Source organism: Xenopus tropicalis, chromosome 4, assembly GCF_000004195.4.
Source record: "Xenopus tropicalis strain Nigerian chromosome 4, UCB_Xtro_10.0, whole genome shotgun sequence".
NCBI classification, from domain to species: Eukaryota; Metazoa; Chordata; class Amphibia; order Anura; family Pipidae; genus Xenopus; species Xenopus tropicalis.
The window spans coordinates 114974906-114984848 of NC_030680.2; the positions used below are offsets into that span (position 1 = coordinate 114974906).

General features: G+C 37.8%; 1 protein-coding gene across 1 annotated transcript in view; it reads right to left on the minus strand.

The window, feature by feature from the left end:
- tcf20 (transcription factor 20 (AR1)) overlaps positions 1-8437 on the minus strand; it is a 76832-nt gene extending 68395 nt beyond the window's left edge. Inside the window, exon 1 of the mRNA XM_002934714.5 lies at positions 8142-8437. The gene's annotated coding sequence lies outside the window, so the exon portion shown is untranslated. The remainder of the gene's footprint in view (positions 1-8141) is intronic.
- Positions 8438-9943: the final 1506 nt, after the last annotated feature.

Here is a 9943-nt window from a genome sequence, read left to right on the forward strand (position 1 = left end):
GGAGCTTTAAAATCACTTGACCTGATTTAGGTTCAGTTTGGCTGGTATTTATGAAAGGTGTGGCCATAGCATCCTGTTTATTAAAGCTAATGGTAAATAACAAACTTTAAACTTTGATTTGCCAATTGATGTTGCCTGAAAAACATTTTCATGACCCAATATAAAAATTGATATTTATAATATAATGACCTTGAGTTGATTAAAAGATTTATCATCCCATTTCAAATTTACTGAAATACCGTATAAATCAATTGGGAACCGGATATCAGACAGATATTCCACAAAAACGCAAGTATTCGAATTGTCACCTGAACCATCAAATGGCTGGAAACCATGGCTGAGATTCAAGAAATTTACTATGAATATTTAAGTTCAATTCATTTGATCAAGCTCAAGTAATAGGGTCAGATTCAACAAAATTTGTGACTGGGTTTTTGATTCAGTGCGATGGAGGCGCATCATGATTGTGCAAGACAATTCAACATGACTACAAAATATATAATAAATGTGCCCCTTAGGATTCAGCAGAGTATGCATTTTGCAAAATGTTTAGAATGTCTGAATCAGTGCACCCCTAATTATTATAATAATATTTATATATATATTTGATGTGTCACTATAACAGCAGCTTCTTTCACATAAATATATAAATACTGTATATTTTATTCTCTATGGTAAACTTTGCAGGTTAATTTACCTGAATTTTTCTTCTGCATGTTGAAGTTATTTGTAGAATGTTTTGGAAAAGGTTGAACTTGGATTTCTTTTAGTAACCTGTTTGTTATTCTGCATCTCCAGCTACGATTAATATAGTTATGTCTTTCTATGTTGCTATCATGTATGCATATCCAGGACTATCTTTAGGGGATGTAAATAGGAGATAGACTCCAAACACAGTAACACCCTAAAGAGCGGAATCTTAAGGTATGAAGGATGAAAGGAAAATACCTATAGTAAGGCAGGATGACAACAGTAAAACTTCATATCAGCTTTGCTCAACCCTTGGTCCTTCAGTTGCAAGTTGTCAGTGGATAGTGGGAATTGTAGAACAAAAGCTGAAGGGTTATATAAATATTTGTCCAGGGTCTTCACCACATCTACTAAGAGCCCTGTGCATATCCATCCTACAGGAGTGTGTATATTTACAGCAAGATTTCAGCCATCCAATGAAAGGATGCTATCCAAGAGGCACTGCTGGTATGGTATCCTGCAGGGGGATCCCTAAGAATGCCAGAAACCAGGAGGGATATGTTAGCAGCCTGGCTCTGTGGCTTGTGGACTTGGTCCATGCCATGTACATACATAATACTGGCCAGCTCTGACCTGGAAACAACTGTGTTTTCTTTGTTATAAAACAATAGCATAGCTATGTAATCCATGTGAATTATGGAGGTATCATATGGCTGTGAGATCTGCTTCGATGCTCATGTATGCAGATGTTAGCCGAACTATGCATTGTAAAATGCAGGCTGTCTCTACTCCTGTGAATACTGTGCCCACACATAAGATAGAAATTGTCCTTGTAAAAGAATACATTAATTGTTATTAGATTGTGTAATAAATGTTTAATGTTTTGAACTACAACTCCCAGAATTCCCCAGCTGCAGGCTGCATATTCTTCATATGCATTGCTTGTTCGCGTTGGTTGGCTTATGTTTACTTGCATTATGTCAATCTTTTTCTTATTCTATTCTTTGGCTAGTAGTTCAGTGTCCACACACACTTCTGCCAATCTACAGTCAGCCCCAACCCACAGATGGCAGTACAGACCTCCTAATTAGAGAACAGTGCCTCTGTTAACAAGCAAGTTTCTCAGCTTGGGTGACTGTCCCACGGTGAATGGCTGCAGAAAGATGTCTGCTGGACTGTAGTTTTAAACAAATGAAACATAGCTGCCATAATGCTTTTCATAGAAATTCTCCAAACGCTATACTAGAGCAGCACCATCTAGAATACAATGCTTTATTTTACTGAAGCCTATAAAGAATGCATTTACTATGGTAAGCTATGTGGCAGCTTCCATCTTTACAAATTAATGCTAAACTACAGAGTCTGCGCGGTTTTCTTCCAGGTAGAGGCTGGTTAATTGGCTCCTGATTAAATTGACTATTGTGAAAACATGATTGGCCCCAAGATTGTAGGCTTCACTGGGGCAGGGACAGATGAGAATTAAAAGCTGTCTAAATGTGTTGGCACTATATAGTAAAAGATGATAATAATAATAATAATAGGAACTCAGCCATTACTGTAGTGCCCACATATCAATCTGTTCATGATCTGTCCCTAAGAAGCAAATCAGAGAATGATAAAGGAACACTTTCCATGATGCCCAGTTAGAATCAGCACTAAGACTGGCACATGGGACTTCCTAGTACTCCTACTCTTGGGCCAATAATCTTACTTGAGTGCCACAGTCCTGGGCCTTGCCTTAGTTCAAGACATGACATAATGTTACAGAGATTATTGTTACAGAGTATTATACACATATATAAATACATACACTGACACCTTACAGTAAGGCATTCACAGAAAACATCACCCTAGGCCTAGTTAGCCTTTTAGCTGTAGTTCACTTGCCAATAGCTTATTTACAAACAGAGCTGCTAAAATGACCAAGCGCAGTTGTCTATAGCAACCAGGCATTTCTAACTTGTACTAGACTGTTAAATTAAGTGCTTATAGGTTGCTATTGGCAACTGTACCTGTGTAGTTTAGCACCTATTTTCATCAGTAAGCCCCATCATGTGTACTAACATTTTTCCATAACTACCATCCAAAAATACACTAATGCAGGCAATAATTAAAATTCTTCTCACTAGGGTTATATCACACAGGACTGTTTTTAAAGGACAAGTCAACCCAAAATTTTTTTTCCTAATAAAAGAAAACATCATTCTAAGCAACCTTGCAATACACATTCATTACAAATCTGTAATGTGTTTTCTTGTGTATATATATATATATATATATATATATAATTGTGATTAAATACAATTTGTGTCTGCTCCTTTCTATTCTCTGCCCTGGTGGCTTTGGCTTTTGAAACAATGTTATACAAGCCAGCAGATTGACAGACCTGTCTCACAGAAGACTGGCTTTTGCAACATTATTTAAAAAGTCATAACCAGAAGTTAAGCAAATGCTGCTTTCAATAGCAATTACATTTACAAATAACATTAAAGCACTAAAACATTTGAATATATTCAATTGGAAAATTGCTTAGAATTATGATTTCTTTTATATTGACACACCCCTCAAGTGCCACATTTTTTGGGCAACTCAAAGGGCTCGCATCAGCCCTCAAAGATCAATGCCTACAAATGCTTAACAGGCAATAGTTACCTGACAAACCATATGGATGCCTTCTTGACAAGGACCTGAAACAGCCCCAAATGCTATTACCCTTAGTGCAACGACGTACATTGTGTTTTGTCAACGCTACAAAATGCCGGAGAATTGCCTCTGCACAAACATTTAAATCACATAATCTCTCAAAAATGCCTTTGTACACATTTTTGAGCAATTACGCGATATGAGTGATTTAGCAGAGGCGATTCTCAGTATCCCAAACTAAAAGGTTATTTTCTAGGTTCTGCAGCTGAGATAAAACTTGTGTGACAAAATGCACTGTGTGTCATTGCCCTTATAGTCAGTAGATGTCACACACAGCAGTTTGCATTTGTTTAATCGCTGTTACTCAGAGAAATAACTACCTGTGTCACATAGTCATACACATTATATTTACAATCTTTCAGCTGTTGGTCATAGGATCATTTGTCCACTCCATGAACATCAGGAGCTGAATCATCAGATATGGAGGTAGAAATTTCCGTCCTGCCCGATCAACGAGATTTTAACTCGTCTCCCACCAAAAACGCACCATAGATACTTAAATATCACATATGTACAATAAAATCAGTATGTGTATGGCCACCTTTAGGCTCTTTGTTCAGAACTGATGATCTCCTGTACATGAATGGCTAGCCAGAGACAACACACATGCTATTACTGTATACTGTCTAGTTTATATTTTAAACTAACAGAAGAGTTTATCTTTTAATGCACTTGAAGGGATACCATAATTATATAAATTACCCCCTTTTATAATAATAATAATAATACAATATATTTTCTTTTTACAAGCAAGTACTATTTTTGTTACATTTGAGGTTCATAGTTCACATGTTTCTAGAGTTTATAAAGCTAAGCATATACAGATCTGCTATTTTGCCGTGGTTACCAAACAAGCTAATCTTTCCCCGATACGGCCAACCACATGGAGGGCCAGATCAGTTGATCTCATTATGTGACCCTCAGGGCCAACAAATACACCATAATAAGGATCTATGCAGACCTGTCAAGAGAGGACTTCATTAATAGTTTGATATGGTCCTTGCCCAACAGGATTTTTTACCCAACCTATAAATATAGGGTGGATTTTTGGCTACATATTTGGTCATACATGCCGTTGATTTGGCCACATATGTGGCCAATGGGCTACCATATTAGGCTAAAAAAAGGGCTAAGTCAGCAGCTATGTAAAAAGCTTATATTGGCCATAGTATTGCCAGTTTAAGCTTCTTTATCACGTTCACTCTATTAATCCAGATACAGGCATAGCAAGCAGCAATGTAGTAAATCTTTATGAGTCACTCTGACAAATGTTTTTTATCATATCCTGGTACAGTTTACAGATCTCTGCCATAAAGCAAGATGGAGTTTTGTTGTTTGGCAGCTAGGAAACAGAAATCGTCAGGTGAGTGCCTGGAAATAGATTCTCCATTCAATAGCAAATGGAGATTTTTTGCAGTTATTTGGTCCATAAGAGGTGGACTCGAGTACTAGAAATCTACCCCCATTTAAGGTGCAAGGGAATCACTGTGATGCGCCTTGTCCTGTCTATTGACAGGCTGTCACTAGACAGAACAAGGCTTAGCATGCAGCATTCCAATAAATTTTGCTGATGCTGTTATTTTTTGGTTCCAGCAACAATACCTCCCAGCACCTCACTAAAAAACTAAAAGCAGTCCCATGCTGTGAAATAATCCACATGTGATACAAATATTGTAAACTAACTGACAAGCTCCACCAACAGCAATTATATAAAATATATTAAAAGTCAAAATTGTAGTAGCCATTGCAGTCCCAGTGACGAAAGAATTCTTTTGCTTGTATGAAGGCATTCTGCCTGTAAAAACCTTTCTTACAATACATTAACCCTTTAAAAATCACTCAGCAGCAACCAAAGGAGTTTATGGCTTGTATGAAGGCATTCTGCCTGTAAAACTCTTTGTTACAATACATTAACAGTTTAAAAACCACCCAGTGAAAAATCACAAACTCCAAAATAATAGCACAGTTCTGTCAACCTTGTAGATCCTTCATTTCCAGGTTGCCTTTTGATCTGGGAGAACAAAAGTGCAATGAAATGAGTAATAAAACCATATATAATTTAAATAGATGCAGTTATCAAGAGTGAAGTGCCAGGTGTTAAAATACCAAAGAGGGAAAAGGTCCCTTTCCTGCAAGGTTTACAATCTAAATGAGTGTAACCAACTGACACCAATAGGTAAGCAATACATGCAGGTTTTACACAAGTATTATTGACACTGTTATAATATAAGCGTTTGTATTCAATATACATGTATATATATCCCTCCACTGTGGCAATTTACCACCACTTTTTTATAATATAATAAATATGCAGTGAGCCACATTTTAGCATAAGCCATCAGTGTAGCACTAACCTGGCCATAATATGTCCTAAGAGGTGAACACAGGATGGATTTGCAAAGGAGTATTGAGATAAATATGGCAAACTATGCAAGTAACAAAATGAAACAAGAATTCACAAAATGGTACTGTTCTATATACTGACAAAGGGGTAGCCATGCAAATGTACTACAGTAAAGAAAAAAAAAGTGTATGTAACACATCTGTTATTTGCAGCTTCCTAGAAAGATATCACATCAGTGGTTGTTTAAAAAAAAAAAAAAAAAAAATGGCCTATACAGGTGATGGCCCATACAGGTGAAAGCAGAGATGCATTAAATCCACTGTTTTGGGATTTGGCTGAATCCTGGACCAGCTCTGAAACACAAATTTGTATACGCCAAACAGGGTAAGGAAGGTGTAAAACATGTATAGCATGTGAGAAAACAATTGAGATTTTCTTGTTTAATTGATAAAAAGTTACATGATTTCAAGGGTATCAATTTGGTTCAGCCAGACACTTTCACACAATCCTGCTGAAAAAGACTCGGCTTAGGTGCATCCCTAGATGGAAGACATGCTTGGTTATTTCAATTTTAATTATAGCGCACTTGAGTATATCAAAAGAGCACAGAGCATATCATAGTTTATAAATCTAATTGTCAATTCTTGGCAACTATAATCCAGAATAAACCCATGGTTCAGATTAGAATGACATGAAAGTCTTTAATGTATGTGGATTCTCCTTCCCATATGCGAGCATGGGATGTCCCTTCCAGTCAACAACAAGGTTGTGTATATATATATATATATATATATATATATATATATATATATATATATATATATAGCAAGAAAGTAAGCTGTACACACCAGGACTTGACAAAAATAACAAATTTATTTAAGGAAAGAGATCCAACGTTTCGAGCACTAACTGTGCTCTTCCCCTGAGGAAGAGCACAGTCAGTGCTCGAAACGTTGGATCTCTTTCCTTAAATAAATTTGTTATTTTTGTCAAGTCCTGGTGTGTGCAGCTTACTTTCTAGCTTTATATTTTTTTGCTAGCACCCTGGGCATTTGAACTTCTATAGGGTGTGCTCCGTTTGTTCTTGTTATATATATATATATATATATATATATATATATATATATATATATATATATATACACACTGAATACAGTATTTTTGGATTTGACTGAACTCCAAATCCTTTGATTCCGGATTTGGCCGAAAGATTCGGCCAAATCCGGAATCGAATCCTAATTTGCACATGCAAATTAGGATATGGAAGCATTAAAGAGGGCTGCATGTGCAACGAAAAATTTTCAACTTCTGTGTTTATGTGACAAAAAGTCAAGTGATTTTAAAGATTTGGTTCGGACAGGAGCGTGGATTCGCCCCAATCCAGCTGAAAAAGGCTGAATCCTGAATATATATATCTTAATGTTGACTTCCCCCCTTCCCTGGGGTCATCCTATGTAATAAGAACTACTACTAAACTCAAGAAAACACACACCTGTCATGTAATGGTTACCAAAAATTACAGGGCACAGTGTCCCTACAGTAAGATGCAAGGTGACTGACCACCAGCCCCCGGTTCTGAAAAGGGGTAACAGGATCACTGCCTTGCTATGATACACAGACTTGCCCATGGGGGTCTCAATTTATATTTATCCCAGATATCTATATCTATCTATCTATAAAAGCCTAAGCAGACAAAGAGTCATATATGTTCTGCGAATCTATAAATATACAGTACAGACATACAGTACAGACAACCACATAATTCCATGCATATTCATATATAAAAAAATGACACTAGAGAGATATTTTTAGCTCTACAATGGTTTTGAACTGACATAAAATAAAAACAAGAATGGATAAACAGTAAGGCAGTGTGAAAATGTATACTCTGTCTTATGCCCCTCATTAGCAGTGAATAAATTGCGACTACCGAGATGCATGGTGTGTTTGAGTGGCTTGTCACAGCTCCCATCTTATCTACACTTCCTACCATGGAATTCATCTTCATTCCTTGCTTGGCAAGATGGGAATCCATCACTGCCATCCCACTGCTCTGCACACACACATATATATATATATATATATATATATATATATATATTATATACACACACACACATACATATATATATTATATACACATACACACACATGGCATTTCCTATACAATAATACAATAGTGGTGCATGGCAGTGAGGTGTATGTGTAAGGGGGTGAGCATGATTGGAAGGGACAGGGGGTACTGAGTCTGTAGGGGGGGGTGGAAGTGCGTTAGGATATGCAGTGTGCATTAGTAATAGAAGTACATACAAAGCACAAGAGGGAGTGGATGGTGGAAGCACAGAGGGAATTTCCAGCAACGGTGCAAGCTAAATCAAATGGCAAAGAAACACTGCTCTCTTACCTTGTGCAACTCACTCCCCCATTCCTCTGGGGCACTGGCAACTGTAATATCCCTTTGGGCAGAGAGAATTGGGTAAATGTTGGAGTCCCTGCACTGTCCCCCTTTCCCCCACTCTCCTTGCTCTGCTGAACAATCAGCCCCTGTGTCAGGCTTTCCTGGCAGAGCGCAGATGCTCCCCGTGTTGGGGGGAGAGGGGAGGCAGGGGGCGGAATCTGGGATCAGGCACTCAGGTCTATCGGGAGAGAAAGAGGTGGGTTGCTTTAGGTTGTGATTTCCTCCTACTCCCCTTTCCTCTTCCTCTCCCCTCCTCCTTCCCCTTTTCCTCCTCCTTTCCACTCACTCATCTCCCTCCCATTTTCATAGTAGCACAGAGTGTGACAGGAGGGGATTGTACCTATCCCATAGACTTGTGTCTTTCTGGTTGTTGCTGAACTCCAGCTCACTAATAACTAATATATATGCCTGTTTCTTATGTGGTTCTGTAAGCTGAACAAATGTTGGATAATTAGTCAGGAAAGTGTAATTATAGTACTACCAGCAATCCAACAGGCTGCCCTAAGCTTGGTGCCCAACAAAATGACATGTGACTGGTATTGTATCCTGTATTCTAGCAAGGTGCATGTGGGTTTCATTTTTAGTATCTTAATTTTCATCAAAAAAAAACATAACTTTACATACCTTTGTTTTTCCAGCTACCTTTTCATGAAGAGTCTAAAGGGTTAATTTATGAGAGAGTGTCACAAGGAAAAGATTTCACCACTCATTAAGACTGCATTTTGTAAAGCTCCAAAATTTACTTTAGTAAGCCGTGGTTGCAGCAGTGCAATGTTTTGGGTTGGTTTTGCACTACCTGCCCTTGCTTATCCAGTCTTACAAGTTTATCACTGTACTTTTACAATTAAATATTGCTAGTAAATCAATTATTTTCATTTTACAAGAATTACCAGTGAATTCACTAATAATACAGTTATATAAGGGCAGGACCTGATTGGGATTCAAAATAGGCCCTGACAATTTAAGCACACAGAGGCCCAAAGAGCCCCCCACTAGCCCAATAAATAGTGACTATGTCATTTTACAGAATTTACTTTGGCATTTGCCTTAATCCACATTGCCAGTCCAGGCCTGGATATATGTATTATCCTTTTTGCTGGTGGGTGCGTGTTCTCCAACATGACAGCTTACCCTCTATTATTTCACACAATGACACTGTTTAGATGGTGATAGAAACTGACAAATTTTGGCATGATTTGGTTATAATTCTGACACTTTATTTCAGTAAACCATGCAAAGCGGCTTATATAGCATGGGTACCCAAAAAATTCATACCAATGTAAGTTATCAATCTGGCATTATTATGTGCTCATTGTCACCTGTCACAGTTTAGTTAACAGACTCTTAGGCTGGGAGAAAAATGTTCTATTTGCTGTTTTTACTTATCCACAGTGCAATATTCTTTCCTAGAATACCTGCACAATTGCTGTCGCCACAAAAATTGCAAGTGCAGCACGAGAGCAAAACTTGTGGCCCTTTAATAAATGAAGTACAAGCTGAGTTGTTGTCAGTTGTGCATGCAACATCAATAACACTATTGTGCATGCCTTTTAAAGTGAGGGAGCCTGTAGGTGCAACGCCTAAAGGGTGCCCTGTAAATATCACCTTCCCTAGAAGGGCTTACTTGTGTCTGTGCATGTGTAGCACTGCCATCCAAACATTTAGGAAAAATAAGCTGTATTGCACATATGTGTTAAACAGTGTATCACTGAGTGCCCAACCTCTGTTATTCTAGATCCTCCAGTTTC